Source organism: Patella vulgata, chromosome 3 (assembly GCF_932274485.2).
Source record: "Patella vulgata chromosome 3, xgPatVulg1.2, whole genome shotgun sequence".
Classification (NCBI taxonomy): domain Eukaryota; kingdom Metazoa; phylum Mollusca; class Gastropoda; family Patellidae; genus Patella; species Patella vulgata.
The window spans coordinates 62,882,348-62,904,491 of NC_065881.2; the positions used below are offsets into that span (position 1 = coordinate 62,882,348).

General features: G+C 34.1%; 1 protein-coding gene across 2 annotated transcripts in view; it reads left to right on the forward strand.

The window, feature by feature from the left end:
- The window catches only part of LOC126814488 (uncharacterized), a 57,885-nt gene that overhangs the window by 15,343 nt on the left and 20,398 nt on the right, over positions 1-22,144 (forward strand). The window lies entirely within an intron of this gene.

Sequence of the window (22,144 nt, forward strand, 5' to 3'; positions counted from 1 at the left end):
GATCATTTTGGTATTGTTAATAATACACTTTCAATTAACTTTTAATCTGGTAATTGTAAAAACATCTCCAAGTAATAATGTCTGAAGCAGCAGTCAATGTGGCAGCAATCCCACTGCCAGAGGATATTGAGTCTGATCGGCTATCTGAATTACTTAAGTAGCTAAGTCTCTAACTCAATATCATCCAAAATCTTCAACATTGAAAACACGATTTATTTGTCAAATTAAATCAACATTCATGTTGTGATCTTACCGGAAAAAGATGGGCTTTTGATATCCAATATTTAAGACAAAATAAACATTTTACCATTGGTACACGAATCGTGTACCATAATGCGCTTCAGCCCCAGTTGTATCAAGAGACTCGAGGGACGAGGCTAGACACATTGCACCAAATGAAAACGGCGTATGTAGACTGGAATAACCAAACGCTAGAAATTTGCACTCGCTTTAGACTGCTGGCTTTAGACTGCTGGCTTATTTCGCCGAACATAACTGATTTGAAATTGGAGTAAATACGGAAACCATTGAATGTAAATCAGTTTATATACATTCATACTACAGTATTATATGTGTTGCGACCTACTTTTGTCAATTTCTAGGTCCCAAATGTTAGCAATTTAGCTCCTTTAAACAGAAACGCTTAGCAAAGTCTCAGTTTACGAAAGCCAAATCTCATCTTACTAGTATTGTTTGTTCTGCCCCAGAAAGTACAGAGCAATTGAAAAATAGTATTGATAATGTGTTAAGATTACAGACCGAAGTTATCAATATACATGTACTATTGTTGTTGTGTGATGTGGACGCTGAACGCTTTGAAGCAGACGCTGTTCAAAAGTTATCAGCACTTTTGTTGAGAGCTTCGGACTCGCTAAAAAGGTGATCAAACATGATAAACAATTTAAGTATACTATTGTCGTTGTGTGATGTGGACGCTGAACGCATTGAAGCAGACGCAGTGCAAAAGTTGTCAGAACTTTTGTCGAGAGCTTCGGACTTGCTAAAAGTGTGATCAAATGTGATAGACAATTTAAGTAGACAAACATCGTCGACCGACCAAGGGCCAGTTGAGCATGATCAAATCAGTTTGACCTCCTCATCCCATCCGCCTTCGATTAGTAACACTTTTCAAATTGATAGAGATATGTACCAACAGCTACAATGTGTATCCATACCAAAATTTAGAGGCAACAAACGAGATTACCCCCTATTTAAAGATGCATTCGAACAATGTATAGATAACGTAAATTGTAGTGACGGTTACAAGATGTTAGAACTCTGACAGTACTTGGAGGCTGAAGCCCTTCACGCAATTGAAGGCTTTTCAGCCACTAAACATGGGTATTCCGCTGCAGTTAGACCCGAAGAGAAGTTCGGCAGTCAACTTTGTACTGTGTTACTCCACCTTGATAGTGTTCATCAAATGAAACCCATCAATTTTAATGATTTAAAACAGTTAGAGGAATTTACTGATAAACTAGGGTGGAAGAATTTGAAGCCAACTCAATGTAATATTCCATTGCCAAATCAAAATTATCACCCTTAAATGTTGCAAATTTTAAGCGTTAGTCTGCTTTGGAAAAGAAAACTGAAAATCTCGTTCATTTGCATTCTTGGTTATCTCAAGAAGTTCGCTTTTGTGTAGAAGCACAGGAAGAAGTTGACGGTTTTAATCACGATCGTATCCAAAACCGTCAAATGTTAATCTTGTAGGAAAGCCGCGTACCTTTAGTTCAAAAGACATTCTTGGTGTTCCATGTGTTTTTATACGCCCACATGAAAATGTGAACAAATACTGCCGTCGCCCCTGTCCGTCCGTCCGTCGTCTACAATTTCTTGTGAATGCTCTAACTCCAAAAGTTATTATCCGATTGTTTTAAAATTGATGTATGTGGTTTACATTAGTGAGATGAAGAATCTTATTTAATTTCAATAATTTCCGTTTATTACGTCTAGAGTTATGGCCCTGGTTTCACTTTATTGAACCTTGTGAACGCTCTAATGCCAAAAGTTATCTGCCGATCTGTATGAAATTCATACAAAGGAATAAATATGCAACAACCCTTGTCGATCGCTTGGACGATTTAGCTGCTGTGGGCATATCTTGTGTAAAGCTAATCATAAACTTGTCGATTGTACTAAATTTAGCTCATTGAAAGTTTCTGATCGATGGGAAGTAGCTAAGAAGTACTTGTTATGCTTTCGATGTCTTTCTGCGTCCCATATTGGAAGCAACTCTAAGTATACTCGGCGGTCCAATGTTGGGGAGTGTCGTCGATCCCACCATTCCTTGTTGCACGGAGGGGGATACACCAGGTATTCTGCTCCCACTGAACAGGAAACCTTGAGTCATACTCGACCAGCCCGTATCTTCATACTCCAGACGGTGATAAGGTAGCTATGCACATTTTCCCAGTATGGCTAAGCAATAGGGAATGCAGACTTTGAGTTAATGCCCTCTTAGACGAGTGCTCAACTGACTCTTATGTAAGTGAATCAATCGCTTCAGAATTAGGATTTCGGGGACATGTATCGCGTTTGAATGTGTCCGTTTTAAGAGGAAAGTGAGTTGACCAATTGCGATGTCGATTAGTGAATTGTGAATTGACAAGCCTTGATGGTAAAACTCGCTTTAATATAAAGGCATCCACTGTGAAAAATGTTACTCGAGACTTACAAATGATTGATTGGTCAAAATATGTCCATAATTGGCCTCATTTACAGGGAATCGACTTTCCAAGAGGAGAGAAAGACACTCACGTAGATCTGCTATTAGGTTTGAATTTACCGGAAGTGCATTGCACTCTGACTGAAATTAGTGGTTGCCCGGGTGAACTTGAAATTTTATGGGGATCGATATAGTTGACATTCCTTGGAAAGATAGTTAACCACAACTTTCAAATAATTTTAATTTGGCACAATTATGGCTCAGAAACTTAGAACGATCTTTAGCGAATTGACTACTTGTACCTTCCAAGTATAATACGTGATCGTGAGCAAAAAGGTTATATCATCAGGCTAGTTCCAACTACGAAATACCATGGGGATCATATCTGGTTCATTCCTCATTTTCCAGTTGTTCGCCTTGCTAAAGAGACAACTAAAGTAAGAATTGTAATGGACGCCTCTGCCAGATTTGATGGTAAATCACTTAATGACTGTATACACGCAGGTTCAAAATAGCAAAAAGAGTTACTTGATGTTTTGATCAGATTTAGATGCAAGCCTATTGCCATCGCTTCCGACATTAGTGAAATGTTTCTCTGACGCGACTTAGATCCTTCTCAACCCATAAAACAATATGAATATCAGAGACTAGTTTTCGGCAATACTTATCTCCGTATTTATTTCAATTAGTAATCCAGGAACACTGTAAATCAAAATCGTTGGAATTTCCATTGGGTATTGAATCAGTACTTAATTCCATGTACGTTGATGATTTGTTAATAGTTAGATAGTGTAGAATCATTTGACCAAGCCAAAACTCTCAAATGTGAAATTACAGAACTGTTGCGTCTAAGCGGTTTTCACATTCGCAAATGGTCATCAAATGAGCTTGCTGTGTTATCTGATATTCCCCAGGAAGATCGAATAGGAAGCTTAGAGATTACTGACAAATCGGGACTGCCGACTTTAAAAACTTAGGTATTCTATGGATTGCGCAAACTGACTGCTTTACTTTCGATATAGATGAACCATATGTTGATTCCGATTTGAATAAATGTACCATCGTGTGCAAGACTGCTAAACTCTTTGACCCATTAAATCTCTTGGCTCCTTTTACTGTGTGTGCCAATATTAGGTATTCAGGAAACATGGGTAAAAGGTCTTGACTGGGATGCTCCGTTGCCGAGAGACCTACTAAATTCATGGAATAAGTGGTTTAGTGAACTACGACAACTTTGGGATGTGAACATTTCAAGATGTCTAATCAATAAGAATAGCACCGCTTAAAGCACTATTGATACCGAAATTAGAATTGTCTCTTGCGGTATTGTGTTTACGTCTAACACAGAATGTTTGTCAAGTTTTAGACATTTGTACTTCGACAGTAACTTACTGGAGTGACAGCCACAATGTATTGTTTTGGATTGAAGGTGAATCCCTGAAATATAAGCCCTTTGTTTCCCATTGAATTGGTCGGATCCAACTTGTCCGATCCGTGCAGAATTAAAGCGATCTAGCCAATAGAGGTTTATCTGCCGCTGCGTTAGCTGACTGTGTCTTGTAGTGGCATGGACCGAATTTTCTTTGTCAAAACCCAGAATTCTGGCCTACTGTGTTCACCCCTCGTCACAGGAAGGACTTGAAGAAATTAGACCTGAACAGGTAACATCATTTGTAACGCAGCGTGTACAACAAGATTTTGGAAGATTAGCTTTGTCGCATTATTCCAGTTGGTTAAAATTAACACACATAACAGCTTGGATATATCATTTTTTAAGAAACTATCATACTCTTGTACAACATCACAACTGAGTAGTGGACTTTCTGTTCAAGAACAAGCACAATCTGAAAAGTTTTGGATTTGTATCGCGCAGTGTGATGAATTTCATGATGAACGAAAATCCTTGGTTTTGGGTCAACCTGTAGACTCGTTCGAATTTAGCTTCGTTGAACCCTATTGTCAATAATGGTGGTGTTATCTGCATTGACAGACGTTTACGTCAAGCCAGTCATCTTTCGTATGATTCTCGATTTCCTGTGATCTTACCTAGGAACCATGATGTTACATGTTTGATAGTAACTTTCTTTCATACAGAAGGAAACCACGATTTAGGACTTTCGCATATGTTGAGTGACCTTCGTCAAAAGTACTGGATAATTCGCGCAAGACAGATAATTAAGACTGTTGAATTTCATTGTGCCAAATGTAAAAGGCGTAAATGCAAATCTGCTAAGCAGGTCATGGCGCCCCTTCCATTGAATCGTTTAGGACAATCACTTCGAGCATTCGCGAAGGTTGGGGTTAATTTTGCTGGTCCTTTTATCACAAAGCAAGGGCAAGGCAAGATTCAGACTAAGTGTTATTTGTGCCTATTTGCATGGTTAGCATCGACAGCTGTACATTTAGAAATGGTTTGGGGTTTGGACACGAAATCGTTATGGATGGTATTTGATCGCTTCATATAGACAGGGAAAGCCGATTTTGGTGTTAAGTGACCCACCCTTAGCGCCACATTTTGGTGGTGTAAGTGGGGATTTGGTTCTCGTTAACGACCAGTCGAATCCTAGGGGCAAGTGGCCTTTGGGTCGTATAATGAAATCGTATCCCGGTGTTGATAATAAAGAAGGTGTTGTGGATGTTAGACTTGGAGATGTTAGACTTGGGTGCATAATATTAAAGATCTTTTATAGTGGTGTTCTGTTGTATTGACTATCGCATCATCTATTGATTATCGTCGTCTATTGATTATCTTTCTATTGTCTATCGCATCGTTTATCGAATCTTAGTGTATTAAGATACAAGTTTTTGAATTGTCTTTCGACTATCGCATTGAATTTTGGAACATTTATTAATAGTGTGAATATTTGGAATTTGGATCGTCAATCGCATCGTTTAGTGTCTAGTAATTTGGAATTCCTATCGTACATTGTAATAGTGTTTCTATCGAACATCGAGTGTTCCTGTGTTGAAAAAAATAGCTTAGAAATTAGACTTTGGATAGTCTGTGATGGATCGATCGTATAAATGTGTTCACTGTAACCGTATCGGTCATCGAATAGTGGATGTTTTGGATGTTGTCACATCAGGAGGGGGATTATGGACGAAACCTGTTTGGGGATGAACTGGTTAGACATTTTGTGTTTTTGGTACGAACTGGTGATAGTTGGAATACGCTGTGTTCTGATTGGTTGTTGTGTGCATGCTTTTGATAATCCCATCAATTGTAATTACTTGAATAAAATCAGAGTGTCCATCAAAGTCGTTGTTGGTTGTTTTCTCTCTCCCAGACTGCCTGTCGCATCAAATGTTTTGTTCCCACAGTTTCATTTCGATTTTCCTGAAAATCTTATCCAACCTTCATTATGGTGGAATGGTGATATATTTAAACAGTTTTTATATGCCCATTGTTGTCGCCCCTGTCCGTCCGTCCACAATTGTTTGTGAACAGTCAGTCTACTGGGCACAATTTTTATCCGATTTCCATGAAACTTGAAATATGGGTTTATCACCCTAAGATCTCGGTTCCTTTCGATATTGGCATATATCGGACTGTAACTTCATGGATTATGGCCCCTGATTGTACGAAAAATCACGTTTTTAGCTTGTGAACAATGTAGAGGTCACAATTTTTATCCGATTTGGTTTAAACTTGAAATGTATTCTTATAACCCAAAGATCTCGGTTCCTTTCGATATTCGCGCATATCGGAACGTAACTTCCTGAATTATGGCCCCTGATTGTGGACCCTATAGAGGTCATAATTTTTATCCGATTTAAAAAAACGTATTATTATATCACTGTTAAACCCTAAGGACGGCTGAGTTTGAATTTCATAAAAATCGGCCCCAAACTGACAGACAAAATGGCCGCCGTTCGTTCTCAAATAGCGTAAAAATATGGTATATCAAGATTGTGGACCCTATAGAGGTCACAATTTTTATCCGATTTTGTTGAAACTTGAAATGTAAGTTTATTCCCAAAAGATCTCGTTCCTTTCGATATTCGTGCATATCGGACCGTAACTTCCTGAATTATGGCCCCTGATTGTACGAAAAATCACGTTTATAGCTTGTGGACCCTATAGAGTTCATAATTTTTATCTCATTTAAAAAAACGTATTATTATATCACCGTTAAACCCTAAGGACGCCTGAGTTCTAATTTCGTGAAAATCGGCCCAAAACTGACCGACAAAATGGCGTAAAAATATGGTATATCAAGGTTGTGGACCCTATAGAGGTCACAGTTTTTATCTGATTTTGTTGAAACTTGAAATGCAAGTTTATAACCCAAAGATCTTGGTTCCTTTCGATATTCGCGCATATCGGAGACCGTTACGGTTCCTTTCGATATTTGCTTATATCGAATTGTAATTTTCTGAATTATAGCCCTTGATTGTAGGAAAAATCACTCTCTTTTTAGCTTGTTTACTATCCATCTCTTGAAAATGTGGGCTTATCCTGCCTGGCAGCCGCTGGTTGAAATCCGAAAGAAAATTGTGACCTCTAGAGAATCCACAAGCTAAAAATGCGATTTTTCGAACAATCAGGGGCCATAATCCAGGAAGTTATGGTCCGATACATGCCAATATCGAAAGGAACCAAGATCTTTGTGATAAATTTAAAGTTACATTGAAGTCGGATAAAAATTGTGGCCTCTAGAGGGTCCATAACCTAGATATACCATATTTATACACTATTTGCTTATGAGGGGCAGCCATTTTGTTCAGCAGTTTTAGTCAGATTTTCACGAAATTCGAACTCACCCATCATTAGTGTGTAACGGTGATATATTCACAAGTTTTTTTAAATCGGATAAAAATTGTGACCTCTACATGGACCACATGCTAAAAACACAATTTTTCGCACAATCAAGGGCCATAATTCAGGAAGTTACGATCCGATATGCACAAATATCGAAAGGATCCAAGATCTTTGGGTTATAAACATGCATTTAAAGTTTCATCAAAATTGTGACCTCTAGAGGTTCCACAACCTTGATATACCAGATGTTAACACTATTTGCGTACAAAGGGCAGCCATTTTGTTCGCCAGTTTTGATCTGATTTTCACAAAATTCTAACTCAACCAACATTATGGTGTAAAGGTGGTATATTCAAACGTTTTTTTAAATCGGATAATAATTGTGACCTCGAGAGGGACCACAATCTAAAAACATGATTTTTCATACAATCAGGGGCCATAATTCAGGAACTTACTTTCCTATCTGTGCGAATATTGAAAGGAACAAGATCTTTGGATTATAAACATATGTTTCAAGTTTCATCAAAATCGGATCAAAATTGTGACCTCTAGAGGGTCCACAACCTTGATATACCAGATGTTTACACTATTTGCGTACAACGGGCGGCCATTTTGTCTGGCAATGTTGGTCCGACATTCACGAAATTTGAAGTCTGTCAAAATTACGGTGTAACGATGATATATTCGAACGGTATTTTAAATCGGATAATAATTGTGATCTCTATAGGGATCACAAGCTAAAAACATGATTTTTCGGACAATCAGGGGCCATAATTCAGGAAGTTACGATCCGATATGCACGAATATCGAAAGGAACCTTTGGGATATAAACATGCATTTCAAGTTTCATCAAAATCGGATCAAAATTGTGACCTCTTAGAGTGTCCACAAGCTAAAAACATGATTTTATATACAATCAGGGGCTATAATCCATGCAGTTATGGTCTGATACATGCCAATATCGAAAGAAACCGAGATCGTTGGGAGATAGACCTATATTTCGTCAAAATCAGATCAAAATTGTGACCTGTAGAGTGTCCACAAACAAATTGTGTCAGGGTGGACGGACATGAAAATGTGGGCAGATAAATATTGTTTCTAATTGTCTTAACCTTTTCGATACTGCTTATTGTGGTCACCAGCTTACTGAGCCTTTTTCTGTTATGAGTCATAACTTTTGACTATTCTAGTAATATAATTGGACCCTATAACCAGGCCCTACGGAAATTGTAAGTATTGTGTGATAAGCTGGTGACCAGGCCCCAAGTAATGATAATTTGCTTTTGGTCATATGATAAATCTCAGTCTTTTCTGTGGTCGTTGGTATTGTAGGCTAATCTAGGCCCTAAATTGGCCTAGTGACTGAGTCCCAAAGAGGATTTGTGTAGTTTCACAAACACAGTGACCAGGCCTCTATACATTATGAGAGATTTAAAATATTTAGCCTTAAATGAATAAAAATAAACAAAAGTAAAATGATTTTATACTCTAGTCCTTTATGCGCAGAATGTCTGGATTGATGTTTGGAAATTCCTAGTTATGTGTGGGTTATATGACTTCAGGTGTTCGTTATCAAATGAATCGTACATAATCTAAATGATATCCTAAGAGGATGTGATCTCCGAACATGTGCTTCTGTGTGTAGTACTTTGGAGAATCGAAGAGGGAAGAAGAACTTTTTGATAATGATGTGTACCTGTATCTGAAATTTTTTGAAACCAGTTAGCATTGTTTAATTTTGAAAATAGGTATATCCAAAATAGTAATTTGAAAAGAAAGCCATTAGAAGACCTTCCACTTAACTTGATTCTCAAGAAAAAAAAAGTGTTTAAAAACATGAAATAATCTGTTTTGTTGTCTTTTTTATAGACACAATTTGTTCAAATTGATAATAAATATATTATCTATGTAGGTCATCAAAATTTTCCATAGAAAACTAAATTTATATGTGTTATGTAAAAAAGGATCTATTATAATAGCTACAAAAATTAATCAAAGTGAAACTTTACACCTGAAGATTATTATGTTTACTCATTTAGGAATTTATATGGTATAGATGAGTTACTGATAATACCTTACCTGATTATATAGGGTTGAATGTAAATAATAAAACAGGATAATGTTGACTTAATGTTTTAAAATGCTTGCTTGTACCAAGCAATCTTATCTTATTACTGAAGATGATTAGTCAAGGGAGCAAATGATTACAAAGTTTAATCTTTCTCTCTAGAACACATTATGCTGTGCATGATATCCATTTAAGATAAAGTTTACATTAAAAATGAAAATGTAGACTTGGCTTGAATTTCTAATAATTGTCTCAGATTGAATACAATTTATATTAAAAAATGTATTTTGTATTTGGAGTTTTTATGTCATTTTATTGTATTACACCTGCTTTAGTTGAATAATTTTTTTGATATTGTGGTTTCTTTGAACATTATTTGAATCTAATATTTTAATAAGTATTTTTGCATTACACCCATTCTTCTGTTGAGGTGACTTTGATTTAATTCAAACTTGATAAATGCAAATGGGACTGTTTGTGGTCTATGCGTAGAATTAGTTATATTGGTGCATTAACCATAATAAGTTTTACTTCAATTTGTGTATAAAAATAAAGAATTGTTGCTACATATTATCATGACAGTTAGTGAGAAATTCTAATTTGATAAAGAAGTTGATTGTAAATATAATGTGTCTGAAGCAAATGGAGGAGAAGGATATTATAAATGATGATTCTCTCATATTATATGTCTGGACACAAGTTCATCAAAATTCCTCGGCTATAATCAGAATGCTAATCACTTTCATCTAAAGAATTTAGGCAAGAGAATATGAAATTATTTTATATTGTCATCAGCTGGTTGGATCAGTGTAAAGAAATTAGGTTATCTTCTGTTTGACCTGAAGTTCAATCACACATAAGCTCTCATTCTTCAACATGTCTAAACAATTATAGCGGCCATCTTGTCATATCATAACCATTGCTAACAAACATGGTGTGCAGGGACACCATTGGAACATTAATTGCAACTATTCATTTGGTGAAAAGACATAAATGAAGCCATTGGGTCATCTAACTTTGATGGCACTATTATTACATTATAGTGACTCAGTAACGTTTAGAGCAAGTGATATTATATAAAAGAAGTTAATCCCCAATCTCATCATCATATTGAAATAGAAAATATTGTAATTGCAGGAACATTTTTATCTTGGCTATTACTGAAGTATCTTTTAAGAATGTGTTTAGTGCTTAATAGTTTCACTTCATCATACATGTATATTTTCTGAGCTCAAATATTGATTGGCATTCTTATCACTCTCTGTTTATTTTATTCTTAATCATGAACTATGGACTTGATGGAGTTTTTTGGTGACCCAGAGGTTGTAACATGTCTTGTTGCTCCAGTATGGAAAATAAATGAGACCTCTGATATAGATGATTTTAATAGCCCATCTGTATAATGAAAGCCAACAAGCTATGGTCCCAATCTCATATTATTCATCAAGCAACCAGCTAATGACTTGGCCTGTCAAATTTGGTTATGTCTAAGTGGTATGCGTGGCTAAATTTTCCCTGATTAATCTGAATATTTCCAATCATTCTAATGGTGCTACTCAAGGTATTGCGTCAGTGTTCTAATATCTTTTATCATGACCCCATTGTTCAAATCTGTGAAATTGAAAAAAGATCTGCTCTACAATGTCATTGAAACTTAGACTATCAGTATTTCTAAAGCTGGTACATGTGGTAAAAAATACCATATCACCTTTTGGTTTGGATCATTAATTAACACAAACAAACATGCATTTATTTTTATGGGTCACCGGCATACAGCAGGAAGAATTATTTTACCAGTACATAAGTTCTAATGAGCTGAGGAATCATTTTGATGTACTAAAATGAATTCTTCTAAAAGATTTTCTAAAATTGAATCGATACCATGAAAGTTGTTACCCAATCTCGCGCTGATTCAATCTGTGTTGGTCTATTTGACAACAGACACCAGTTTTTGCATTAATGAAAGCTTCTATAATTGAACTAAATTGAAGAATTGTTCCTGTGTTGGTTATGGATCTGCAATCTTGATCGTTTTGAGTTCCATAACAGCACCATCTTGACAGACGGAATCTATATACAACGTACATAGATGTGTGTTTTTATGGTGTCTAGTTTGATGAAGATATCACACCCCTTAAAAATACATTGATTGTTTGTGAAGAGAACATTACATCATATTAGAAAGAGAAGTAACCTTTGTAAAATATAGAAAGATAATGTTATTGAATCAGACAGAGATAATTTGGTTATTAACACTCAGGTGAATAAGATATTAGGCTAGTAAATTAGTCAATTTGATTAGTCCACATAAGCTAACTAGGTCTAAGGTTAACAGTATGACCAAGGTGATCAATACATGTGAAATTAGTACCAAATTACATATCAATCATTTATTTGCAAGGCTTAAAGATAATCTGTACTCTGTAGATACTGAACATAAAATTGGTTTGGGAGTAAGGACACTACAGATACAGTTAGTAAAGGATGTTAATGAAATTTTCATTAAAAGTAATTTTAGTTTGCCACATTATCGTATTTCTTTGGCCAGAAGTATAAAACGGCATTATCGAAAGTTAAAGGAATTGAAATTTCCCAGAGGATCACTCATCTAACAATATACATGTAACATCCCTTCATCTTCTCAAGAGCAGTTAAAGATTATCAGATATTATGCATTTATTATTGAAATGGAAAAACTTCCAAAATGGTTGAAATGTGTTATATTACATAATTACATGGTTGTGTTTTTAAAATGTACCCATATTTGATCTCCATGGTAACCTGTTTAAAGAAATATTTTAGTGTTTATTAAGTTTCTGTCTGTGCTGTATTTGTATGCTGTTCGTGTGGACGTTTACATTTTGTTTGTGGACACTCTAACAATCACAGTTTGTATCCTATTTTGACAAAACTTGAAATATAGGTTTATATCCCAAAGATCTTGGTCCCTGTCTATATTGGCATGTATCGGACCGTAACATCCTGGATTATGGCCCCTGATTGTACTCTAGAGGTCACAATTTTATCCAATTTTGCTGAAACTTAAAATGTATGTTTATAATGCAAAGATCTTGTTTCCTTTCTATATTCGCGCATATCAGACTGTAAATTCATGGATTATGGCCCCTGATTGTACCAAAAATCGCGTTTTTAGCTTGTGGAGCTTTAAGAGGTCACAATTTTAAAAAAACGTTCAAATATATCACTCCGGTTTCCTCCCACTGCTAAAGACCCCTACGCGCAAGCGAATTATGTAAATAAAATCAAACCATATGTTAGTCCCGAAATTACCTAGTTTGTGTCGAGTGGACGTTAAACCCCATTTCTCTCTCTCTCTCTAATATATCACCGTTACACTCCTCGTACGTATGTAATACCAAGATTGTGAACCCTCTACATGTCACAATCTTTATCCGATTTTATGAAACTTAAAATGTATGATTATTACCCAAAGATCTTGGTTCCTTTTGATATTCGTGCATATCGAACCATATCTTCATGGATTATGGCGCCTGATTGTACAAAAAAATGTGTTTTTAGCTTCTGGATCCTCAAGAGGTCAGAATTTTTATCCGATTTTAAGAACTGTTCTAAAATATCACTGTTACACCCTAATCACGGTTTGAGCATGAATTTCATGACCGAAAATGGACGCTCCTTGTACGCAAATAGTGTACACATATGTAATACCAAGATTGTAGACCCTCTACAGGTCACAATTTTTTTCCGATTTTTATTAAACTCTAAATATATGTTTCTGTCCCAAAAATCTTTGTTCCTCTTGATATTCTTGCATATAGTGACTCCTGTCAGTAGGAAAAAAATGCGTTTTTAGCTTATGAACCCTCTAGCGGTCACAATTTTTTATCCGATTCAAAAACCTTTAAACAGATCACCGTTACACCATAACGACGCTTGATTTTGAAATTCGTGAAAATCGGAGTAAAACTGCCCGATAAAATGGCCGCTCCCTGTACACAAATAGCATAAAAGCATTTAATACCTAGGTTGTGGACCCTCTAGAGGTCACAATTTTTATCCTATTTTAATGAAACTTAAAAGACATGTTTATATTCAAAATATCTCAGTTCCTTTCGGTATTTGTGTATATCAGACCATAACTTCCTGGATTATGGTCCCTGATTGTACTAAATTTCAACTTTTTAGCTAATGAAACATCTTGAGGTCACAATTTTTATTTGATTTAAAAAAAAACGTTCATATATATCACCAAAGCTTCTCATCAAAATGGCCTCTCCCCTTTATGCAAATAGTGTTAAAGCATGTAATACCAAGGTTGTGGACCCTCTAGAGGTCAGTTGCAATTTTCATCTGATTTTGATGAAACTTAAAATGTATTGTTATATCCCAAGGATCTCGGTTCCTTTTAATATTGATGCATGTTTGACCATAACATCCAGGATTATGGCTCCTTATTGTACAAAATTTGCTTTTTTTAGCTTGTTCTCTGTTCATCTCTTGCAAAATATGGGCGTATCTTGTATGGCAACTGCATGTTATTTAAAAGAACTATGGCGATCTGAATATTTGTGCCAATGTGAATAGAGATCTTTTTGTTCTAATAACTTAGCATCTGAACAAAGAGATATATTTTCTCTGTTAAAAAATTTAATATGCTTGACTTGACAATATAACTCTTCAGTCGTTATTTGATTAAAAATATCTCATGAATAATGTATTATTCATACTAATCCTTCTTAAAGAAGTAATGTCTTCATTATACATGTATATAATATGACTTGCATATATTTGATGAGAGGTGGAATGTATTATCATTTTAGCTAATCCAAGTATATACATAAAACCTCCAGAATTGACATACAGATCAACATATAGTTGCATAGATTAATGTATGTTACCTTTAGTGACAACATATATTATTGTTTGAATATAGCAAAAAAAGGTCTTAATTTTTATTTGAAGCCCGTATGATTTATAATTGTGAGATTGATGAAAAAAGATGAGAAACTGATAGCCTTCATCAAACTCAGGTGTGGTCAGGTATGTGTTTTAAGTGTATAGGAGAGAGATATACTGTTTGTACTGTAACTCGATTTTATCTTACAAATTTAATAATTAGTCTTTAAGATAAGGTTGCATTCCATCTGATACCCAGTTTATATGTATAGGAACCTAGTTGGGATGAATAGTGCTACTGTTTGACTATTGTCCACAACATGTTAATATCCAGGCACACCTGTTTTGATTTCACTAATCACCTTCTTAGCTCTGTATGTAATTATCTATAAGGTTCAGCCAGGGTCACTAGCTATCAACATGTTGACCTAATTCGTCTTATTCAAACTTAACCAATCATAAAAGATTCTAAGTATTTGTGCATTATAATTACTATGTGTCTGAATGGGGAAAGGTGAATAGCGAATTTGATATTTGTATGGCAAGTGTCAACCCTTATTCATTGGTTGAAATATAAGATGATTAAATAAAGAAGTGAACAAGCGGTTTTATTGAACGAAAGGGTTAGTTGTTGATGAAAAGAAACATTCAATAGACTAGGAACAATACACTTTAGTTGACATAGTTCAGTCTGAATACAAAATATATAATACACAAATCCCTTATGGAAAGAGCAGCACTTCTTCCTTTGATGAATTTCGTAATAAATGACAAGCTGATCCAATCAAAAATCTTGTTATGCTCCTGGCAACTACACCACTACCACAATAATTTTTACTTTGTGATATTAAAAACTTTAATGTCATTAGAAATTCTTTGCCGACAGCGAACAAAAATAAGTCTGTTCAGAATATTAATCAAGGGATTTAGAAAACATATTCTTAAATGCAAGCACAGAATCTTGTGAAAACCTTTATATACATCACACCCAGTTGAATGTAGTAATTATACTCTGTGATCAATACTTGAACAGATTTTTATTTAATTACCACAACGAATACAATAACTCATTTGAGTGAAAGAGATGCATTTAATCCAAATAATTAATAATCACTTTTTTCACTTGGAATTTCAAAGGAAAGGAAAGCTCCTGTTTGAATTTCTTTTAATCTTTGATAGGCTAGTATAAAGCATGAAGAAATGAATTAAGTATTGATTTAATAAATTTTTAAAAACTTTAATAATTACTGTAGATGTAGATCAGTTTAAAAAAAAACCCATATTTGAAACCTTTTATTATTACTTCTTCATGTATCGAATCCGAAGGTTGGGGACTGATTGATCTCCACTATAAAGTCTGTTGTCAATTCGATTGCTTGAAAAATCCCAAGACTCTTCTCATCCCAAGCGTTGAATCAAACCCAGTATATTTAAATGGAGAATCAAGTAACCCAAACACTAGAGTGACTAGACTAGGCCAGGGTTAAAAATATTTCAGTTTGCCCAAACCCGACTCATAATGATTAGGTTTGGGTAGGTAGGTAGGCAAATTCTTTTTTTTTTGGGGGGAGGACCAGACTTTTGAGAACTAAATGCAAAAACAAAACAATATTTAAACTCAACTTTATTAACGAGAACAGTTGAAACAGTCACAACCATTTTGTCCGTTGTCTTCGTGTCTATTTCATCAACAGTGATATCATCAAAGACGTCCCTCCATGCCTTACTGTTGTTAAATTGTTTGAAACGATTGGTTTTACTTTATTTTCGGTTTTTATCACTACCGAAGACGACAGTGTAAAGTAATTGTCCTCCATGACACATACCTTTCCTTAACAACAACTATCGCGATAAATAAAGAGATTTTACGAAATCACGTGTCGAGTTTGGTGTTACTATGTATAGACATGACAGTGGCTGTTTAATCTCCCGAGCGATTATTTCGCGTTTGGTTGTCAAGCGTAAAAAATAATGCTGTTAAAAAAAAAAAATCTTCAAAAACGGCAATAAAAGAATTTGACTCGGCAGCTTTTTTTTTGGGTCGGTCGCGTTTGGGCAAACAGACAATCTTTTAATTTTGGCCCTACTACCTACCGCAGATTCCTTAAATAAAAGATGACATGCCCTACTATTAGAGATATACCAATGCTCTGAAGAGAAGATGGCACCATTACATATTTGAAGGACAAGAAAATAATAGGGCCATCAGTATGAAGCTATTAATGATGATCGAGGCTAGGCTAAAATTGAATCGCTAATATCTCGGTTCATACTGAAGCAATTTGACTGAAATTTTCAGCATATTCTGTTTGCATTATGTATTTTTTAACTATTCTAGCCAGAACTGTCAGCTCTCTATCTAATCTTACCTAATGCCCCTTTAATACATATATATTTTTTTTAAATTTAAATGATGTATATTTCATTTAATTAAATATTAATCATAAACACTACTAAAGTACTGGCGTATTGATTTTAAGTGTAATATACTATAACTAACTAATTACCATAACTATTTATATGTTGACTGCTTCTAAATGTATTAATTTATGTAATAAGAAAAATAATTAAAGCACACATTTTATTAACAGACTATTTCATTCATTGATTCCTATGATGGTAACACCTGGTTAATTACTTTTCAAAATATTCTCTAAATCACTTAATTAATATTGCAGTCTGCATACACAGAGTTACTGAAATATTTAATTTAAAATAAATTCAAAGGCATCTGTTTTCATTTATGTTCCTTATAAGTTAAATTTAGTTTAATTTGTTTCATATAGTTAAACTAGTTTAATGAATGTATATTAATTTTTTGAATCATCTAAATGGAGCTTATTTCATTAAGGAGACTCTGCTTGTATAGTTATTTTGAAGATTAATGATTTCAGAATAGTTGAATAGTTGGTTGTATAAAATACATAATGTTAAATAATACATAAATAAATGACATTTTGTAGAAAAAAAACCCAAATCCCTATGACGGAATAAATAAAAACTTGCACATTTTAATATGATCATATTCTAATTTGTTTAGCTAATAACAGCATGGATTCCTTGGCTGGTTGTGTATATATGTTGTGTTGCCTGCCAATTCATAGTTTTAAGAATAATAATAAATGGAGCTGAAATAAATTTGATTTTACCCTATAGTTAAATTACAAACTTTGTAGATGTCACATTGTACAATATTTTAAAATGTTGTAATGTGTACTTTAGTGCACAAAAGAATATATGCAGTAAAAATTTATAATAAGTGTGTGAATTCCTATGACTAGGTAGCATGACCAGCATGTTCCAGATGGATTTATAGTAAACAGAACAATAGTATATTTACTTCTTTTAACTAATATACAAATTAAAAGAAAACATATTTCTTGGGTTTAGCATGTGTTGAAAACATTATCTAAACTATCACAATGTCGGGAAAATAACATGAATTTCTATTTTTCTGCCCATTAACCAAACAGAAATAACTTTATATAAACATAGTACAAGAAAAATGAATTGTCAGAAAATAAAATTAACGGAAAAGGCGTGATATTTACAATATGTCTCAGAATGAGAGTTTCCAAAACAGCAAAAGGATTAACACATGTGGTTTAATCAGCTTTTATCAATTAGGCTGCAGGCAATTGTATAAATTCTTACTCTTTTTGCTGAATTCTTATTTGCAATTTTCCCGCATCTACTTGTGTAGGTTTTTGTGGGCTAAATGTCAGGGAATGTTGAATAGTAGATATATAGGCAGCTGGAAAACATTTGCTTCAAGTCGACACAGACCCCTACTTGTAGAAACAACATTGGCCAGAAATGAAAATATCCATCACATCACCAATTGTTAGGCTGTAATAAATAATTACAATTTACATTAGTTTTACACCCTTTAGATTATAAGATTATTTCACTTCTCATCTCCAACCAGTTTCTACAGAGATTTAACTTTTTGGCACTTGGACTGCCAATAGTTTGGAAAGTATGTGATGTGATTTCAAGGTTGTCACATAGATAGTATGAGGTTTACTGCCTTGACTGCTATGGAAATGTGCACTAAAGGGGGTGGAAACTTCTGTGTAAAGAATAGCTGCAATGTTCATCTTCGATTTAAGTACCATCTGAACATCTATACTTCAGTAACTACATGAGCATACGGACTGTGTCACAAAAACATAACATTTCCTTTTGGAAATTTGACAAAGAACATTATTTTACATTTACAGCGGCATCGCTGCATCATTTGTCCACACCCAAAGTTTTGGATTTGTGGCAAAGACATACAATATATGGTTCAAGAACCTAAATTAAGGATTTGTGGGATAAATGATGTAACTTTATGATGTTTTGTTAAATGGTCATAAATAAGGTTAACCTGTTTAAAGTAAACGATGTCTTATTCATCCACACAGAAAATATTAGTCAATTTAGATCCAACATAGTTATTTCTGGTAATAGAATGTTGTACAGTTATTTGTTAAATAATTATACACTGCAATGAAACAAGCTTTGTGTGTTGGCCTAATGTATAACTTTAAGTTTGAATTTTGCTAGTGGACATTTGGATCAAATTAATTTTGAACAGTGAAGGAATTTGGCTACGGAAGTAAAACCGCAGTCTCCTACCAAATTGATATCTTCTGTGAACTTATATTAACAATACATTTCAAGACAAAGCCATCTTGCTATGATAAAATTCTCTTGATTTTTAGAATTAAAAGATTCTAAGAAGGAAAATGATTTTATGTTTGTTGTAAAAAAGAAATAAAAAAATTTATCATGTATTACGGAAAATGATTTTTTATGATTTTACATAATTGAAAGCTTTAAAATGAAATACTTGCATACATATATTCTTTTCACTCTTGAAATTAAGGTATCCTATCAAAGATGTCTGTTTTTATCCGTCATTGACCATACTTTACAAATATGTGAGTAATGAGTAAAATATGACGGTTAGAATCATGGCATACAAGTAAAGGAAAGTAGTGCAATGTTACTGTCTTTGATTCATTAGTAGATCCAAGATAAATAATCATAGTTTTCTCAAATCTGGATTCATTTATTGCTTTAATCTTCATTATTTACAGGCAGGTGGGTATCTGTAGATGGAAAAGTTGGCCATGAATTACTTACACTTGTTTAGATATAGTTAAACTGTATAGGTACCTAGGAAAATGAAATTGGGTTACATGTCCCACTTTTTAAGTGTTTGTATCCGAATCTTTAAAACTTTTAAATAGGGTATTTGATAAAACACTGGTATCCTTTAAATATCAAGTAAAGCAAATGAAATTAAATGGGGTTTAATGTCCTACTTGTCTGTTCCATCCAGGCTAATGAAGACAGGAAATTTGCCCGAACAGTGTCGCTACGGTCTACTCTTATATTGAATTCTAACTGTCAAGGATTCTTTTACTTATATCTCAACGTGTACACAGGACTTTGGTTTTTCGTACCATCTGCACGACTATAAACTGTTACTTGCCAGGACATCTGTCCTGCATCACTGACATAGGGAAACCATGCAGGAAAATATTGAGGAACTTTCTCAACCCAAACTTGGATCGAACCAGGGACCTCCAGTGCCTTAACTCATCGAGAAATGTAACTTGTTAACTCTAAGTGATTTTAGATTTGTGTTTAGTATTGAAAGGAGTCAGAGGACCGTGAAAATGCTTAGGAAATCATTTACTGCTGTGTGTGTGTATTATGTATTGGTACTGTAACATGAAACAATAAATGTAGTAGTTGCAAGGGAGGTAACTGGATTTTCAAAAAAAAAATCAATGTAACTGAACTGAAATCATTGCATGCAGAAAGTGAAATTAATTTATGTGGTATAGTTTAGTGTTTAAGAAGAAAAGTAGCAATGTAATTAGAAAATACAATTTTAAGTTATGAAATCTTTGAAATTGCTGTTGCTGAATGATGGTCAATCCAAGTGGAACCATATTTGTATTTTCTATTGTTCTATGTATGCAATAGCTTTGCATTATAATTTGAAGTTTTAATTTAGTTTTGGATAAAAAAAAAAGATCTACAGTTCTGATTGAAAAATGATAATGGCCTCTAAATAATTAAATGTATTCAGGGAAAAGATGAGAATCTGCTTATGTTAAAAATATATAGTTCCTGCCCAGCAGTGCAACTTTAAGAAATTAAGTTTCCTGGAAAGTTAATGTTATTCTACTAATAATGAAAATGTTTAATACCCATTACCTTAAATGAAATACCCTAAGTGTTAATTGTCAGTAATTTTCTACATGAGTTAGATTAATTCCTGTCACGAACCCATGGATTTTAAAAGTTCTACAAATGCAGCATTTGATTTTTCTAATGACCCTTTTTGTTCCTTCACACCTGCAGATATTCTATATGAATACCAGATCATTATAACACATTAAAAAATGTTAATCAACCAGGCGTGCAACATGCAGAGTTCCCATCATCTATTCACAAAGTTGAGGCAATCAAAATGATCATATTATGGCAAACAAAGGCATTCCTTCAGTTTGAGATGACATGAAAAAACTGAGCTAGAAATAAGTTGGATGAAGGGGGTTTAAGGTCAGATTTAGTAATAAGTTTCTGGTATCCTCTCTATTGTTAAGTTGATGTGGAGCTCCTCATCTTCATTCAACTAGAAGTAGACCAGATAAAATCAGCACATGTACATAATTGTGAAACTTTGCCAATTAAAAACCATGGTAGATCTACAGGGTGCTAGGACAAAGACTTCTCTGTTTCTTAATTGTACCTTTTGAAGGTGGCTTTCAGTTTGAGGACAATAGATGGTAGGCTAGCTTATGAGACTCAGAGCTTCTATTCTCTTTTTAAACAATTAAGGAATTATACTTCATTGCCCCTTATTTGATCACTTGTTGTGTTGGAATGCGGTCCTCAACTCGACTCATTGTTTGTTAGAGAATTGGCGGTGATATTAATTCAGCTATGCTACCACCCAGCTATATTACTTATTAAATTGTAATTTTTTTTCACCTCCATATAATTATTTAGAGATTTTTTATGTAAGTCAAAATAATAAGGGATTATTTTTATGTGGTAGTATCAAAAAATATTAAAAAATTAGTAAAACATATCAGCTTGTTTTAAACATTGACGTGTTTATACTGTTATATTTTTCTCTTTTGATAACCTAACTACACAATGGAGGGCTTTATTATAATTTCTGAAGTATATGCCTATTTAATATTCATTACTATGAAGGTGGTAAAATTATTTATTAGATATATGTCACTGATTCATTAATGTAAAAGGATACTCTCCTCTTAGAAAATTGTTGTTTGATGAGCATATAAAAATTACCGAAATAGCTTTACAGTATGCATGTATGACCAGGTAGAAATTTAACGCAGCCATCCACCCAATATTAAGGTAGTAGACTTACACATAACTGGGCACCCAAAATGGATTATCTAAAGTAAATTAACAATTGTCAACTATGACAGAGATAATAGACAAAAGTAGTAATGAGATAATCCATTTATAAACATTATATAATCACAACCTAATTAGTCACTTTAGTAAATGAAGGAATGGATGTCATTTAAATACTACCCCCTTAACAACTATAAAATGTATAAGTTTAAATATATATAATTATTGTTTATTGTTACCAAGTAGCCTCTAGTATATTAGAGGAAGGATTGTAGATGGTAGGCAGTTGACCACAGGCAGGTAGGAGGACATACTGAAGGGCAGGTCTCTGATAAGTTATTTCTTAGACACTGTTCCTTATTAAGTTACC